This window comes from Lampetra fluviatilis, chromosome 29 (genome assembly GCF_964198595.1).
Source record: "Lampetra fluviatilis chromosome 29, kcLamFluv1.1, whole genome shotgun sequence".
Taxonomy (NCBI): Eukaryota; Metazoa; Chordata; class Hyperoartia; order Petromyzontiformes; family Petromyzontidae; genus Lampetra; species Lampetra fluviatilis.
The window spans coordinates 10,878,368-10,898,076 of NC_136303.1; the positions used below are offsets into that span (position 1 = coordinate 10,878,368).

The following is a 19,709-nucleotide window of genomic DNA, read 5'->3' on the forward strand; positions in this document are numbered from 1 at the left end:
GCACAAAGTTCTCGGAGCATCTGGATAAAAAATGATCTGCATTTGCTGCAGGAGTAGTACTGCCTGAATGCATTTGAATCAAACGCAACCCTGCATGAGACTAAATATGAAGTCAAGTCAGAAGAGAGAGTGTCTTTGTGGTCAAACGAGCATTGGGAAGGTAAGAGCAGAACTATATTCCGTGTCCCCACATGTAAATTAAAAAGTGTTTTAGTTCAATGGCACAGTGGCTTAAGAAACCAATATTATCCAGCATAATGTTTAAGCAAGGTAACATCTGGACCATTTTGATCTTCTGGGTCTCATTAGTAAATCCGGCTTGTTAACGAATTGCTGCTGGTTATTGGCAAAACGACTCCATATTCACAACGGGGTCCAGCAATATTGTATATGGGGGAGTTGCTCATCTCTACTCATAGCCCTGAGACATTGGTTGAAAATTAACATAACGCTGATGACAGCTAGTCTCCAATAGGATTGGTACAATGGACTCCAGAAAAAAGTTTAGACACAGTGAGGACGATTTCTTGTGGTGGCGATCGAAACGTCGTTATCTATTATTTTTTCTACCTACGTGACTTTACCGAAAGAACCAAAGAGTAGGGATTCCTGCAGTCACGAAAGCTTCAAATCAAGATTGGAATTGTAAACGCGAGGCTTGTGGTTCTCAATCTGCTTTGAGAACCGCAAGGGATGCAGGCTGCGGGTGGCATGGAAGAGGCAAGGATACCGAGATGCATGTGACATAGATACTGTTTCCACATTGCAGCAAAGAAACACTAATGCACAGCAGGAAACGAATGGCTTAATAACACTGTGTTGACTAGAGGCGTGAACATGTGACCTCTCTGTGAGTTGTGGTCATAGTAACCACAGTCATGTTTTGGTGGTAGGGTGGGGGGGGCATAGACTTGATTGGGGGGGGGGGGCTGCCAAACCAAAGCAGTTGAGAACCACTGACTGATATAGGCAGTAGGTATGAAAAGAGGCCAAGAAACCCTTACATGTACAATTAATGATTCAAAGAAAATCAGTAAAATATAAATGATTACTATTTTATTTCACCAGGTAAGGGTCCGCTGAGCTAAAGACGCTTTTTCAGAAGCGACCTGGCCACAAATGAAAGCTCAAGGAAGTGGCTTGTCATGTGGAAATGTATAGCAAGCAAAAACTTTAAACGCATGTCGATTCAAAATGTGGAGGGAAAAAAACCAGAGGACCTACAGATAAATCCACGTGACCACAGGGAGAGAGAAAACATGCAAACTCCAAACATACAACGTGAGTCACAGACGGGATCGAACCCGCGACCTCCTGCATACCAGGCGAGAGAGATAACATCTTGCCACCGAGGCACCCCATACGGTTATTGTGACAACCAGCAAGGCCTATAAATACTTTCCATATGCCAAATAACCAAACAGAATAGAACATATGCAACTTAAAAGAAACATGAGTCCTGCTGCAAATACAGTTTTTGTTCAGGTGTTCTGAGACCTGAGCATAGCAAACCATCTTGGGGATTGACAATCCAGATGAACCACGTTCATGGCATCGTGAAGGTTTGCTAATGAGGCTTATTTAAGTAAAAACAAGTTAATGGTTTGCTTTGCAAAATCAAATGATGCTGGAGGGCACACCGACACTTTACCACAGTATATTAGAAATACAACTGTTAGGCTAGAGTCTGTTATATCATTCAATACCTTGAAACTGGCAAAATGGCCTCGTAGCTATAACTACTCAACTTGAGATATTAATTCCTTGGTCATTGTATTGTCCTTGTACTGCTTACCTTCTTGCGGCCGTTGGTCTAGCACTGGTGAGACAATGCCATAAAAGAGGCTGTCTCTGGCAAAGGCGAATCAGTTTGAAGGCCCGCATTGTCAAAAAATGTGTATGCATCTTTTACAAAAATGTGTCGTTACTCAACATGATGCCTGGTAAATTGGTGTCTGAACATCTTAACGCCTGTATTTATGGCAGTAATGGTAAAGCCTATTTTTTATCATTCAATATCTTGATACTGGTGAAAGGGTCCTGTAGTTAGAGATCTCACCTGCTTATTTACATTGTGTCACACACGTCTTCTTTGAAAAAGATGGTACTCTTAATATGTTCCACTTGACTTTATGAATGACAGTGAACTCAGCTACATTTTAAATGTCAAGGCCGGTTGCCAGCCCATGTGATTGTCAATGGTCACCAAGCTGGGTTAGGCCAAGTAAACATGTCACCAACCCTTTGTCGTGTAGCCTTCCACGACCTGGCAGAGCCAAACAAATTATATTGTCACGTGATCAAGCGTTTAACGTGCCATTTACTGTTGCAACTAAACAGAACGTGCCATTTATTGTTTCAACTAAACAGAAAGCTGAAGGACAATTCCCACAACCACATGTAGTTATTAATCAAGAATACACATTAATACTCAGATCATTAAACCTGGAAGTGAGAATTCCTCTACTGGGTGGTGGAGGTTAACATGACAAAATAATTATCCAGATCATTATAAGGCCTAAATATGAATCATGATCCTGGCTGTGAAAACCTCCGTGTGAAGTTACTGCAGCACACAGCCCATCATGCTAGAGATAGTGGCATTCGCGATAATAAAACTGCGGCTTATTCCCTGTTTGGTATGTAACTTCAGTAGGCCAATAAAATAGCTTGCAGTAAGTTTATGAACCGATTTATGACGATGTTTTATTGCATATATTATTTGTATCCCAGACAAATATGCACATGCAAAGGTTTAACTTTCAGAGCTACATTCAAACCCACTCTCAGCATCTTTTACCATACAAGCATTTTTTAAACACATGTTCGAGAGCGAATGCATTTAACAAGTAGACAATCAAATTCACTCTCGATTGTACTTCGGCATATATATTTTGATTATGGATTAACGGTGTACGGGTTTAATTATTGGCTGGTCCTCACTCACTGTGGGTCAGTGACTGAGTGCCCAGGTGGCCACAAACATGTCCGAGAGTATACCGATTATGTACAAAGCAATAAAAGCAGACAACGCAATTCAATATCTACATTGGTACCATTAACAATGTATTTTTTACCATAATTTACGCGTATGTATATATATTTTCCTGGGGCATCCCTCCCCCCACTCCAAATTCTCCCAGATATAATTGAGAGACTACTGTGATAATATCAACCGTTCCAAAATAGCATCACTGAGTTCCAAGACTTGTCATCAGAGCCCTGCATTGAGATGTTTGTTCAACATCCCTTTTGGAAATCTCACAGTGTGGCATGTCCTCTGTGTCAGAGGATGGCCAGCATGTTTGTCGAAGTTCTCTTTTTTATCCTTTATGCCGTAGGGCGTTGCACTTTTTCTTGCGTACTACAATCAGATCTTTGTCGCATAACAGTCAACCCAGAATATCTATTCACATTAATTTTCAAAGGTCGAATGTGGTCAAATAAAGTGCAATCCCAGGATCTAATCTGACATTTCTCACATGCAGTCATTAGTGACCAGGCTGAGACTATAAACTCACTACACTTCAGGAACTGGTTTAATTAGACAGCTGCCTGAAATTGAACTCAGGACCCCAATGGCGCTGTGACCTCTGAGTCACCTAGCCAACTGCAAGTGCTTGCTCTATGGTGTACTTGTTAATATGTATGCTTGAGAGAGATGTATTTTGAATACTTTCATGCTGCACAAATTATTATTATTTGTACCGCAGTGCCTTCTAATACTAATTAACCTAATATAACAATAAGTATTAATTTATATTCTTACACAGTGCATCTTAATACTTACTATGCTGACTACAGCTCTTCCTATAATATAGTGACAATACCAGTGCTTACTCAAGAGCTTGCTAATGATGGCCAAAGTGGCAACGACAGTACGTATTGTGCTTACGCGTGTTTACTCATGAATGCATATCAGTGCTTACTGCAGCAGTAGAGGCTATGCGATGTACAATTGTGAGGGTGGGACTATTCCACTGATATATCCTGGCACTTGCCCATGTTTGTGCTTTATTAACAACACTGAGGAAACCCCCGCAGGGTGAGTGGATGCAGCAGGTGTTGGGGGTCACATGACTGGCCTGATTTCAGTGACCCCAGGGGTCACCCATGCAAATGAGACCTGGCCTGGGTCTCTTGAGTTCTCACCTCCTGATTAAACTAATTCACTAGAACTTGAAAACTTGAGCGGCGGGCACCAGACGTTTCGAGATGCTCATGGCATCGGATCGAGAGAAAGCCCTGTGTTGTTGTGCCACCACTTCCAGGCGTTGATGTTGTGTGCCTCAAACGATGCTGTTCACATTTTTTTTTAGATAAGCTCACGCCCAACTTCTGGTTCATGCTCAAACGTGTCAGTGGCATGAAAGGTGACCTGGAAAATGCCCGGTAGCAAAACATAACAAGAAATGCTATTTTAATACACGGTCTCCTTGACGTGAAATTCATTTGGGTCATCATTTTGAGGCTTTAACCCCAACCCAGAAGAAACCTTTGTCTTGTTACTCAAACCACTAATTTGGTGAACACGTCACTTCGACGTTACAAAAAAAGCATTTCCTCACGAGTGATTTTGTAACTGGAAACATACTGAAGACACTGAGAGCCAGATCACTTACGCACAGGTTTTCTCACTTGAGCAAGATTTCTCTAGATTATCTCAAATTCTTATCCAGAATTTTGTTTTTTTCAGATATATATTTCTTTCAGTGAACGCACAGTAAAGATCATTTGAGAGGACTATACATATAAAAGTCTGATGTATTGCTATGAAATAAAGGATTTTTTTTTAGAAATCGAGGACACTTGGCTGAATAGGGCAGATAATTGGCACGATGTTGTAGCAATACCCCCTTCAATATCAAGTCACATACTTTTCGATCAACCCATGTGTCAAGGAGCATGACCCATCACGCAAACTCCTTTCATCCTCAGCAGCGGCTTTTGGCTAACCATCGAACAAAGACGGTCACCGCGTCGTGCACATTTAGATGCACTTCTGCGGCCGTCTGGAATTCTCTTTCTTCCGATATTAGGAAGCCACTGGAGCAATGCACTTTTAAATCATCTCGATTGAAAACTCATTTATTTAGAACTGCTTTTTGTGTTTCGTTTGTTTGTCCTTCCCCCACACCTCCGATTGTCACGGTTTTGCTATGTACGGTGTGAAAGAAGTCCAACATGCATACATACATGATGTTCCTGAAGCAGGCCTGCGAAGCTTCTGCGAGACCCCTCTCGTGAAGTAAAGCCAAGCCGTGGCCAGACCGCATGGAACGCGCCCCTCCATGTCAAGTGTCTAGGAATGTGTCTTCAGCATCACGTGACAAAGTCAAGGCTAGCTCTCTATCGACTACTCCGGCCCCTTTAACCAGACACATGTCGAGCACAGTATTGATTACTGTCTTTGCGCCTCGTGTGCCCTGGGCTTCAAAAAGTACCAACTGTCCCAAACAAGTAAACAAGAAATCGCTGGGTCCACACATGCGCGGCATGTGACAGATGCAGTCCATGTGCATTAGGGGTACACGTTTGAAGACGGTAGCTTCAATATTCGTGATGGCCACTTGTAATGTTTTCCATTCACAACAGAAGCCCTTCACTTACAATTACAGCCTTTCATAAGGTGGCGTAATCGCCCACAATCTTTATTTCAACCACATTGAGGTACTAAATAATTATTGGGAGACAACTTGCCCATTATTAAGTGATTGACAACCGGCTGTGGATGGCGATAATGAATCCACGTCTTATCGGTAGAACAAATTACCAAGTTACGTGCAGAGGTGAATCTAGCAACTTCCCCAGAGAGGGGGGTCCCGATTTTTTTTAAAAATAGAGCCTTGAATTGATATTAAAAAGCATTGCATCTATTTTCTCTAGTATCTAACAATAAAATACATTTTTGGGGTCTCAAATCAGAGGCACTCAAACTCGTAGGCCCCCCACCTCTGGATCTGTCACTGCTTCCTGTGTGTCAAAATATTAGAAACACTTAATGTGTTTATGTTGAGCTGTCTAGATATGGTGCTTCAAGGCAATAATAGGTACAATACGGATAATGATCATGACAATGATAACGGTGATATCATAATCATGAGAATGGGATGATAATCGTCTCCTTTGGCAGCCTTCAACCAGCGGTGGAAATTCCACATTCCCACAATAGGGGTGAGTCGACTCAATGGGCAACCACCGTTGACGTCCCATAAAGTAGTCATTATCTCATAGTCCTTATAAGAATTTTGTCTTGCAATCTTTCTACTCCAAATCAAATGCTACTGCGCCTCCAGGCCAGATAATGATGAAAAGTATACAGTAGCCCACCCATCAATGGTGGTATATGGATGCCTGGGTGCAGAGTGGTGCCGCATTGGTTAGCACACTGTGCCATAAAACTGGCGATCTCAGAAATGTTCAATACCTCGTCTGGTACACAGGAGGTCGTGGGTTCGATCCCAACCCTGACGCCTGCTGCTGTATATTTGAAGTTTGCGTGTCTCTCTCCCCGTGGTCGCGTGGAGTTTTCTCCGGGTCCTTCAGTTTTTCCTTCCACATTCAAAAGCATGCGCTTAGAGTTTTTGGCTGCTAGAAATTTCCACTTAACAAGCCACTTCGTTGAGCTATAATTTGTGGTCAGGTCACTTCTGAAAAATTGCTTTATATAGCTGAGTGAGTGGGTCTTACCTGGTAAAATAAAAATAGTAAAACAACCCAGATGACTGAGATTGCATGAAGAGGCCTACATCCAATAGTATACTAACAAAGGGATGTAACTTATTATGATACGACCGCAGGACATTTCAAGGTTGCCAAATGACCTTTATCAGAGTCTGTCTGTACGCGCACATATTCACCCTGGGTTTGTAACAGCAGGTGCCTGCCAGTCATTGCCAAGGAAGTCACAGGCGATTTGACCCCTTCCTGCTCATCATAAACAAGACACTCCCCACAGAGAGTCCTTCAGTTCGATGAGAATCTCTCAATCAGCCAACATTATGTTCCCATGTGATCTCCAGTGACTTTCACCGTTTCCCAGAATTACGGAGTGACATTTTCAGTAAATGAGGTCAATTGCCCGTGCTCTTTCCTGGAAATATATGGTGTATGTATATATATATAAATACATACAAAACGTATTTGTGTTTGTCCATATGCATGTATGTATATAAATACGGATGAACACACTGGAGCATTAGGAATTCACTGGAGCTATGCACTTGCAAACTCCTTCCTTTAGAACTGCTTTTTGTGTTCAGTTTGGTGTCCTTCCCCTGCACCTCCGATTAGCTTGCTTGACTATGTACGATGCAAAAGAAGTTCAACATACATACACGATACAAATTAACGGCCTTATGGCAGTTGTTTGACCATACTTCCCCACACTGGTCAGTGCAGATTGAAGAGTGTGAGTGGGGTTACCACAATTATCTCATGTAACACGTACCACTGATGTTAGTCATGGTTGTGGATTGAAGGTCAGTGGCCTCAAAGCGCAGTGCACTAACCACTATACCACCCCTCACTCACACATACATCTACATATACAGGCACTACACAGCCCATCTCTGTTTTAATGAATAAGGTCATAATTAAATTCATGTAGATTTCAAAATGCCTTAATTGAAATACAATGGAATTCCCTCATTTACATAATTGGCTTCATTGAAATACAATTGAAATAATGTATTACAACGGTCTCTTTTCCTTTTCGAACGGCATATACACATGCGCATAGACATGCATGTATATATGCATATATTTACGTAACATTTGAACACGCAGGAAAATACATGCAATTAATCTTGTAGATAGTTGTTTCATTTGTTTTTGCCTCTTATTCTCAAACCTGGTCACTTTTTGTTCGTCAGACCACGAACATTGTGTAGTAAAAAAAACAAGATTAATTTCAGTCTAACACGTAGTAGGGTTGGGTTAGATCGTGTAAATATAAATGTGTCGTTAAACCCACCACCATCCGACACAGCCAATTAGTAAGGTTTGTCACGTAAACAAAACATGACAATTCGTTACGAGTTCCCCACACAAGTGTGTTGGAGAGTAAACCCACAACAATTCGAGTACGACGTTTCGCCAGTAAATTACAACTAGGATCATCAGGTGACAGGCAGGTTTATTTTATACTAATAACGAATTGGCACGTTCTGTTTACATGACAAACCTTACTAATTGGCTGTGTCGGTTGGTGGCGGGTTTAATGACACATTTATATTTATGCAATCTAACCCAAAAAACGTCTATTACACCGGTCTACAATTTTTAGATGTCGTCTTCTTCAGAGATGAAATGTGCTGTTTATGATGGATATTGATGTGCTGAATTCAAATATGACAATTAAAACAACTGATTGGCTACTCCCTTGTCACTGTCCAACAATAGTCTGCAAGCATTGATGGGCTCCATTTGCCCTGATAGCGTTTCTCCATTGTTGCAATGTCCTGGTGACATCGCTCGCCATGCTCGTCGCTCACTGCTCCGCAATTTGGTGGGGAAAAAAATCTAGATGAGAGTGCAAAAAATGTATCTTGAGTGACGTGTTGCAACCAAGGCTTTTGTATGCCTTGAGGAGGTTTTCCACCAACTCCCTGTAGTTGTTTGCCTTGTTGTTTCCGAGAAAATGTTGCCACTAACTGGAAGGCTTTCCACGCTGTATTTTCCTTGCCACGCAGTGCACTGTCAAATGCATCATCTCACGAATCTGAGGACCAACAAAGACACCCTCCTTTATCTTAGCTTCACTTAACCTTGGAAATGTTTCACAAAGTACTTGAAAGCTGCTTGTGTTTTGTCCATGGCTTTGACAAAGTTATTCATCAGACAAAATCTTCCTTGATTCAACAAGTGGTGGATGCTATGGGAACCTCATTTGCCAGTAAAAATATGATAATTGATTTTTTACCCTTCTATCTGGCAACAAAACTGACACCTTTTTACAAGGAGCCATGTTTGCATAGACCGCAATACCTGCAGTCATAATACAAACAAAAGAACATAACTCTGATAATGTGCACTGTCCTTGAAGTTGATTGGTCCACACCCGAGACAGCTTTCCTTAGAGCCTAGTCTCACATGGGTTGGACCAGATGACGCCAAAAGGCGCACAACTCAAAGACAATGCACCATCAGAGTATGAGAGCTCGGGGCAAGCATCTACACTATGGGAACCTCATTTGCCAGTAAAAATATGATAATTGATTTTTTACCCTTCTATCTGGCAACAAAACTGACACCTTTTTACAAGGAGCCATGTTTCAACTTCAAGGACAGTGCACATTATCAGAGTTATGTTCTTTTGTTTGTATTATGACTGCAGGTATTGCGGTCTATGCAAACATGGCTCCTTGTAAAAAGGTGTCAGTTTTGTTGCCAGATAGAAGGGTAAAAAATCAATTATCATATTTTTACTGGCAAATGAGGTTCCCATAGTGTAGATGCTTGCCCCGAGCTCTCATACTCTGATGGTGCATTGTCTTTGAGTTGTGCGCCTTTTGGCGTCATCTGGTCCAACCCATGTGAGACTAGGCTCTAAGGAAAGCTGTCTCGGGTGTGGACCAATCAACTTCAAGGACAGTGCACATTATCAGAGTTATGTTCTTTTGTTTGTATTATGACTGCAGGTATTGCGGTCTATGCAAACATGGCTCCTTGTAAAAAGGTGTCAGTTTTGTTGCCAGATAGAAGGGTAAAAAATCAATTATCATATTTTTACTGGCAAATGAGGTTCCCATAGTGTAGATGCTTGCCCCGAGCTCTCATACTCTGATGGTACATTGTCTTTGAGTTATGCGCTTTTGGCGTCATCTGGTCCAACCCATGTGAGACTAGGCTCTAAGGAAAGCTGTCTCGGGTGTGGACCAATCAACTTCAAGGACAGTGCACATTATCAGAGTTATGTTCTTTTGTTTGTATTATGACTGCAGGTATTGCGGTCCATGCAAACATGGCTCCTTGTAAAAAGGTGTCAGTTTTGTTGCCAGATAGAAGGGTAAAAAATCAATTATCATATTTTTACTGGCAAATGAGGTTCCCATAGTGTAGATGCTTGCCCCGAGCTCTCATACTCTGATGGTGCATTGTCTTTGAGTTATGCGCCTTTTGGCGTCATCTGGTCCAACCCATGTGAGACTACTAGGCTCTAAGGAAAGCTGTCTCGGGTGTGGACCAATCAACTTCAAGGACAGTGCACATTATCAGAGTTATGTTCTTTTTCTTCTTCTTGGTTCTTTCGGTAAAGTCACGTAGAAGGGAAGTAATAAAATAATAAAAATAAAACATAATAAAACAATTCTCACGACGTTTCGGCCACAACGCAAGCAGCCGTCCTCAGGCGAAGAATGAGACATTATCAAGCTAGGAGCTTATATAGGTGTAGCGAGGAGGAGCGCCTTAACAAAAGAATGTGCATATGAAGAGGAATTTTAGCATACCAATGGGCAATGCGTAGGAGGGGGGGCGGAGGGGTTTCAAAGTCCCATTATGCCCATGCATTATGCAGGATCAACAGCACCACGGGGGGGGCGCAAGGAACAACGTTAATAAAGGAAAGGAATGTTAATGATATGTAGCTGCATTTACCAAACAACCACGTAGAAAACCAAAGTAAAAACTACATAAAAAAAACTAAAATATAAACTGATACTTACTATACTCTACAATAAGCTGAGTTACTAACAACAAATAATAAATTACAATTCTACGTCGTAAGAAGTATATAATATACTTCCATCTAAACTTTATTCTCTTAGCATATACAGTACTATAAACTGCCATAGATAAACCCAACATTAAATTATATACTGTATTGCTGTAAACAACCCTATACTTTATACATTTTAATATAACACTATGTATTATTCAACTCACCCTAATGTGTATCGAAATGGTTTATTACGTCCTTCCAATGATTGCTAAGCCTGAATCCATCTTCTCGGTTAAAATTGTCTCTGTGTTTGTATATGTGGATCGCCTCATGAACGAATCTCTCATGATAGCCAGATGGCTTGCAGAGAACCTCCGTCTTGGAGAAGTCAATGTCATGTGAGCCCACTGAGTTGTAACAGTGGTCTGCCACGGCTGAGGTGTTTGTCCTACCGTGTTTTAGATCAGCTTTATGTTCACGAATGCGGTCTGAGACGTGTCGTTTGGTTTCCCCAATGTAACTGCTACCACAGAGGCAACTTAGTTTGTAGACGCCAGGGTACTGTATGTCTGGAATCACATCTTTTACAGACGGTACCAGATCACCGATTTTATGTACTGTGTTGAATCGGACCTGGATCTTGTGTTTAATCAGGATTTTGGAGATCTTTTTTGTGACCCCAGCAATGTAGGGTAAGGTGATGGTCTTGAAAGGCTCCTCAACAGGATCCTTCTTAATGGTTGGAGTGATGGCTTTGCGGATTGTGTAGTCGGAGTAACCATTAGCCTTAAGAGCTTGGCGTACATGTTTGAGTTCACTGGAAATGTGTTCATGGTCGGAGATGCATTGGGCTCTATGATATAGAGTCTTGATGAGGGAATTCTTCTGGGATGGATGGTGGTGGGAATCCGGTTTTAGATAAGCATTCGTGTGGGTGGCTTTCCTGTAGACAGAGTGGCTCATTGAACCATCAGGTCTCCTTTTGATTAGGACATCCAAAAAGGGTAGCTTGCCATCATTTTCGACTTCCATGGTGAATCTGATGGCTGGGTGTATGGAATTGATGTGGTCGAGAAATTGGTCTAGAGCAGGCCGGCCATGTGGCCAGATGACAAAAGTGTCGTCTACGTACCTCTTCCATAAGGTCGGGCGTAGAGTGGCAGTCTGGATGGCGTCCGTCTCAAATTTCTCCATGAAGATGTTAGCTACAACCGGAGATAGGGGGGAGCCCATTGGGGTGCCCTCAATTTGCTTGTAGAAGGTTCCATTCCAGGTGAAGTATGTATTGGTTAAGCAGTGTCTCACCAGGGGGGGTACCCCAGCATTTAGTCCTTGATGAGCCAAGTCTTCAATGATTGCGATGGTGTCGGGCACAGGCACCTTGGTGAACAAGGAAACCACATCAAAACTGACAAGCAGGTCGTCTGGGGACAGGGCAATCCCCTTGATTGTCGATACCAGGTCAGTAGAGTTTAGTACTGCAGAGGTGGTTTTTCCAGTGAAAGGCCGTAGGATTTCGGACAAAAAACGAGCCAGTTTGTAAGTGGGGGAGTTGATAGTAGAGACAATGGGACGAAGAGGTGTATCTTCTTTATGTATCTTTGGCAAGCCGTACAATCTTGGTGGCCTGGCTGCAGAAGGTTTCAACGAGAACTGTTTGGTCTGATCAATTAATGCGGTTGAAGCAGAAATGATGTTGTTGGTTTTGGAGACGAGGCTGTTGGTGGGGTCTCTTTTTATTTTTGTATAGCTGCCATCGTTGAGTAGTTCTTGAATTTTGTTGTTGTATTCTATTTTGTCCATGATGACAGTGGCATTGCCTTTGTCGGCTGAGAGGATGACAATGTCATCCCTCTTTTTTAATTGAGCTAATTCAAAACGCTCATCTTTGCTGATGTTGCTAGCTGGCATCTTAGCGTTTTTGAGGGTTACAGAGATTTCAGATCTTGCTACGTCTGCAGCGATGTGACTCAAGCCCTTGAGAGCTACATCTACTCGAGCAATTATATCATTAACTGGTATATGTCTAGGTGTGACTGCAAAGTTTAGTCCTTTAGCTAAAACGGATTTCAAACCTTCAGAAATAGGACTGTTACTGCGATTAATTACGACTTTGTTAACATCTAGCTTTTCAATGTGTGGGTCCGGTTTCTTGTTTGAGAGGCGGTTGAATTTGGAAATCAAGTTGTCCTTACATTTAGTCGACATAGCGGCAGCTGAAGAGGCAGTCATTTTTTCCACGTGTTCCCAATCCGATGTGGACATTGTTGCACTCAAAGATAAGTGTCGCAGTAACAGTCCTATTTCTGAAGGTTTGAAATCCGTTTTAGCTAAAGGACTAAACTTTGCAGTCACACCTAGACACATACCAGTTAATGATATAATTGCTCGAGTAGATGTAGCTCTCAAGGGCTTGAGTCACATCGCTGCAGACGTAGCAAGATCTGAAATCTCTGTAACCCTCAAAAACGCTAAGATGCCAGCTAGCAACATCAGCAAAGATGAGCGTTTTGAATTAGCTCAATTAAAAAAGAGGGATGACATTGTCATCCTCTCAGCCGACAAAGGCAATGCCACTGTCATCATGGACAAAATAGAATACAACAACAAAATTCAAGAACTACTCAACGATGGCAGCTATACAAAAATAAAAAGAGACCCCACCAACAGCCTCGTCTCCAAAACCAACAACATCATTTCTGCTTCAACCGCATTAATTGATCAGACCAAACAGTTCTCGTTGAAACCTTCTGCAGCCAGGCCACCAAGATTGTACGGCTTGCCAAAGATACATAAAGAAGATACACCTCTTCGTCCCATTGTCTCTACTATCAACTCCCCCACTTACAAACTGGCTCGTTTTTTGTCCGAAATCCTACGGCCTTTCACTGGAAAAACCACCTCTGCAGTACTAAACTCTACTGACCTGGTATCGACAATCAAGGGGATTGCCCTGTCCCCAGACGACCTGCTTGTCAGTTTTGATGTGGTTTCCTTGTTCACCAAGGTGCCTGTGCCCGACACCATCGCAATCATTGAAGACTTGGTTCATCAAGGACTAAATGCTGGGGTACCCCCCCTGGTGAGACACTGCTTAACCAATACATACTTCACCTGGAATGGAACCTTCTACAAGCAAATTGAGGGCACCCCAATGGGCTCCCCCCTATCTCCGGTTGTAGCCAATATCTTCATGGAGAAATTTGAGACGGACGCCATCCAGACTGCCACTCTACGCCCGACCTTATGGAAGAGGTACGTAGACGACACTTTTGTCATCTGGCCACATGGCCGGCCTGCTCTAGACCAATTTCTCGACCACATCAATTCCATACACCCAGCCATCAGATTCACCATGGAAGTCGAAAATGATGGCAAGCTACCCTTTTTGGATGTCCTAATCAAAAGGAGACCTGATGGTTCAATGAGCCACTCTGTCTACAGGAAAGCCACCCACACGAATGCTTATCTAAAACCGGATTCCCACCACCATCCATCCCAGAAGAATTCCCTCATCAAGACTCTATATCATAGAGCCCAATGCATCTCCGACCATGAACACATTTCCAGTGAACTCAAACATGTACGCCAAGCTCTTAAGGCTAATGGTTACTCCGACTACACAATCCGCAAAGCCATCACTCCAACCATTAAGAAGGATCCTGTTGAGGAGCCTTTCAAGACCATCACCTTACCCTACATTGCTGGGGTCACAAAAAAGATCTCCAAAATCCTGATTAAACACAAGATCCAGGTCCGATTCAACACAGTACATAAAATCCGTGATCTGGTACCGTCTGTAAAAGATGTGATTCCAGACATACAGTACCCTGGCGTCTACAAACTAAGTTGCCTCTGTGGTAGCAGTTACATTGGGGAAACCAAACGACACGTCTCAGACCGCATTCGTGAACATAAAGCTGATCTAAAACACGGTAGGACAAACACCTCAGCCGTGGCAGACCACTGTTACAACTCAGTGGGCTCACATGACATTGACTTCTCCAAGACGGAGGTTCTCTGCAAGCCATCTGGCTATCATGAGAGATTCGTTCATGAGGCGATCCACATATACAAACACAGAGACAATTTTAACCGAGAAGATGGATTCAGGCTTAGCAATCATTGGAAGGAAGTAATAAACCATTTCGATACACATTAGGGTGAGTTGAATAATACATAGTGTTATATTAAAATGTATAAAGTATAGGGTTGTTTACAGCAATACAGTATATAATTTAATGTTGGGTTTATCTATGGCAGTTTATAGTACTGTATATGCTAAGAGAATAAAGTTTAGATGGAAGTATATTATATACTTCTTACGACGTAGAATTGTAATTTATTATTTGTTGTTAGTAACTCAGCTTATTGTAGAGTATAGTAAGTATCAGTTTATATTTTAGTTTTTTTTATGTAGTTTTTACTTTGGTTTTCTACGTGGTTGTTTGGTAAATGCAGCTACATATCATTAACATTCCTTTCCTTTATTAACGTTGTTCCTTGCGCCCCCCCCGTGGTGCTGTTGATCCTGCATAATGCATGGGCATAATGGGACTTTGAAACCCCTCCGCCCCCCCTCCTACGCATTGCCCATTGGTATGCTAAAATTCCTCTTCATATGCACATTCTTTTGTTAAGGCGCTCCTCCTCGCTACACCTATATAAGCTCCTAGCTTGATAATGTCTCATTCTTCGCCTGAGGACGGCTGCTTGCGTTGTGGCCGAAACGTCGTGAGAATTGTTTTATTATGTTTTATTTTTATTATTTTATTACTTCCCTTCTACGTGACTTTACCGAAAGAACCAAGAAGATGAATCCCTGCAGTCACGAAAGCTTTAAATCGAAAATTATGTTCTTTTGTTTGTATTATGACTGCAGGTATTGCGGTCTATGCAAACATGGCTCCTTGTAAAAAGGTGTCAGTTTTGTTGCCAGATAGAAGGGTAAAAAATCAATTATCATATTTTTACTGGCAAATGAGGTTCCCATAGTGTAGATGCTTGCCCCGAGCTCTCATACTCTGATGGTGCATTGTCTTTGAGTTGTGCGCCTTTTGGCGTCATCTGGTCCAACCCATGTGAGACTAGGCTCTAAGGAAAGCTGTCTCGGGTGTGGACCAATCAACTTCAAGGACAGTGCACATTATCAGAGTTATGTTCTTTTGTTTGTATTATGACTGCAGGTATTGCGGCCCATGCAAACATGGCTCCTTGTAAAAAGGTGTCAGTTTTGTTGCCAGATAGAAGGGTAAAAAATCAATTATCAAGTGGTGGATGCTGAACACTTTTCTTCCCAGGCTCCAATGAGCCTGGGAATAAAAGTTTTGGAGTGGCCAATCTATATTGATGTAGTGCGAATCTCTCGCACGACTATCTCATTTGCAGAGAAAACAGCAGTACTTTGTGTATCCAGTCTGCAGACCAAGCAAGAGAGCAACAACCTTCAAATCTCCACAAAGCTGCCACTGATGTTGGTCATAGTTTATGCACCTCAAAAGTTGTTTCATGTTGTCATAGCTTTCCTTCACATGGACTGCATGACCAACTGGAATTGATGGCAAAACATTGCCATTATGTAGCTTTAAGACTGATCTTCGATTAATAAATGAAGTCTCCACTCATCTGGATCATGAACGATGTTGAGCGCTACCATCATACCATCGATGTTGTTCCAGGCTACAAGATCACCTTCCATGAAGAAGAATGGGACAAGATCCTTTTGATGGTCACGGAACATTGAAACCCTAACATCACCTGCCAGGAAATTCCACTGCTGCAGTCTGGAGCCCAACAGCTCGGCCTTACTCTAGGGTAGTTCCAAATCTCTGACAAGGTCTGTAATGCGAGCGTAAGCGGGGTTTCGCTGCTCGGCTCTGGGCCAATCATACGGCCCATGATATTGGGGGGCGGGGCCCAGTATGGGGGCATATGTGAAGGTCCGCCGCTCACCTCGGGTCCAATCGGATGCGAGGTGTGCAGGGGCGGAACCTAAAGGCGGAGCCAGCAAGGCACTATGCGGAGGCCGGATCTGGAAGGTTCGGTGAAGGGCGTGGTGAGAGGGAGGAGACAGGATCACGTGGTGAAGGGAATATAGGTGGTATCCCGGAAAGGCTCCGAGGCTGGAGGAGCTTCGAGCACACCGTCGGCCAGCGGTGTGCGGGAGCGGGGGAGCGGAGCGACTGATGGGAGAGCGCGTGCGGGGCGCGTGCGAGGAGCAGCTGGTCCGTTGTCTGGACCAGCGGAGTGCGAGCGTCAACGGGAATAAAGAGTGACGGAGACCAAGCAGTGTGTCGGCGAAGTCCTTTATTACAGGTCTTTCAGTTCACCTTGTATTATGAGGTGTGGTTTAGAGGAGGAGGATGTAAGAAAATCTGGGTCATGTAACCTTGATGGTTCAGGCCAGAAGTTTCATCCTTTTCCTCGTCTGACTCAACTGTGAATGATTCTGGTGCATCATGAACCATCAGTCCTTCTCCGTGGGGTACTGGGCGTATAGCTGATGGAATGTTTGGAACATGCACAGTCCACTTTTCTTCTTTGACACACCTTTCCCAACTGGAGGCGCCATGCAGAAGTAACACTTGCTGATATGATCTGTTGGCTCATTGGCACTGCAAAAGCCATAATTTCCTGTTCAACCACTGGCGAAGATTTGTTGCAGCATATGTGTGGGGCCCACATCTTGTCTTGATCTCAATTTTCCAGCCAAAATAAAGGTGATAGGCTTTCTTAACCATAGTGGTATACTGCACTTTTGTGATGCAAAAGTCACTTCACCACAAACATAGCAGAAGTTATCTGCTTTGTTCACACAAGTACGAGGCATCTCTGCTCAATTTGGCTAAACAGAAATGTGTCCCTTTGTAAAATGAAACACTGACAAATGAGAGAGCACGACACTGTATGATTTCTAGAGCTGATATAGGGCAATTTGTTCAGCAGAGGGATGTAAGCTAGTTATGATTGCATTATCCATGACTTCTAGGAATAACATGATGCAATTCATATCATGTATGACACAATACCAGGTACAGATTGCATCATTCATTTTTTTGCTCAAAAAGCAAGGACTGTCCAAACCCAGTCATAGATTGATTAATTAATCCAGTCAAAGATGTATTTTAGTCATTTCTGGTTTAAATTGAGATCCCTTCATTTTATAACTCACTTATCCTCCACCATTCCCAAGTCAAGGGTCGTATATACTGACCCAGTAGCATTTCTTGAAAACTAGAGCCAATCAATAATTTTAAGCATCATTTTCATTCTCAGTGACCCAGAATTAGTAAAGTTGGACTACATTTATTTTGGAAGCATTTTGGCTGTAGACCAGTATTATGGAAGATTAATTTTCATCAGAGTACAAAAAATTTAACCACATAACAACATTGCCCTCGAATTGCTGAAATTACTGCAGATTATGTCAGCGAGACATGGTCACCTTCCTTCGGGATAGCATTGCGCTATAAGAATGGCACAAGTACAGAATGTGCTTACGATGTGATTTGATCACATACAGCATGTTAACAATCACTCTAAAACAATTATTGTAGCAGTCCATGTGATTAATGCAGAAAGCCGATTAAATCATAGTGAAAAACTCTGACTGACTGCAGAAAGTCGTTGAAAATGAGCCCAGCCCTCCCTGTTGCTACCTGATAGCAACTTTCACAGATACCTCGCTCGCTCGCATGAATACATAGCAGGCAGTACAATCTCGCACAAGCTATGAAGAAAAGTAAATTGGCGATCCATGCCATCAAGGGAGCATTTGCGTTCTTTTCTTTTAATGCTACATAAAAAACCAAACAGAACGTTTGAAAGTATGGCATCAGAGTACTGAGCCAGGATTTCTGCTGACGTCAGAGGTTCTAATCGAGGTATCTGCCTGTGATTAAAATGGTTTCTCCAGTGTAGTAAGGTGATGATGTTAGCCTAAACACTAACGACTGTACAAAAAAAAGATGGGTTGCCACTCAATTATCAAAATTGCATTCTGGGAATTACATGTTTTGTTTTTATTGCAAAATGACACGACACTCTTTGCAGCAATTAAAAAGGAGCATGGATTTGAGGCCCGCTGATGATTCCTTCACAGAAATAATTATCTCATGGAAACTTTTATGGTGATGCAATGCTCACTCGGACGTCTCAAACTGATTGTTTTAACTTTCACAACACGATGCCAAAAGCATAAACAGAATCTAATTGCTTGAAAACAAAACACGTGTGTTTCATGCGAGTGCAAGGCCCACACAAGGGAGGAACCAGAGCCACTGTGAGAAGCAGATATGCAACACATACTGGGTAGGTGCAATACATGTGCTGCTTTGATTCTTCGTTTGAAAATACATTTTTGAATCTAGACCAGAGCTCACCCGAGTGATGTTAAATCAGATGAGACTGGATACATATTTTTTAAAAGCTCACCACCCACCATCATGTGGTGCCATGGAGCGCTCACATCTCATCCGTCACATGAGAATTTACACAAAGCCCCTCCTGCCACAATCTGGAATCCAACAACACAGGAGGGGAAAAACTACCACAGGGGCAGCACTCACCGCAAGTATTTACGTGTCAAACATGAATGGCCAAAAGCAAGAAATTATAACATTCGCTGAAGATGTTGAAGGTGAGTAGAAGGCTCTTGTTAGTGTCTCATGAATATTACAAACAAGGACATGTGTCCAAAAAATGTAATTTCACAAAAGTAAACTTTTGCATTCTGATGAAAAGGGCAGATTCAAGAGTGCAAATTGAACAGGCACCATCATGGCATCTTACAGTTGCTATGGTGCGCAAAGTGAAAAGTTACAAATTCAATTCCCAGTCAGTTGTAGGTTCAACTTATAATTCCTACAAGCTAAATAAAAAGAGGACCACTTTGTATGAGATATATCATCAAGGAACAGGGATCATTTCCTGGAGACTGGCCTTCACCATGAGAATGTGAAATTTTGACCACTGCCTCAGGTCCAAAATAATTATGATCAATGTCCAAGTGCTCATTTGTACTTGAATCCATGGTGACCTTTGAATT

The 19,709-nt window shown here is 42.4% G+C and overlaps 1 protein-coding gene across 3 annotated transcripts in view; it reads right to left on the reverse strand.

Moving 5' to 3' along the window:
- The window catches only part of ACAD8 (acyl-CoA dehydrogenase family member 8), a 600,270-nt gene that overhangs the window by 88,726 nt on the left and 491,835 nt on the right, over window positions 1–19,709 (reverse strand). The gene's annotated exons all lie outside the window — the stretch shown is intronic.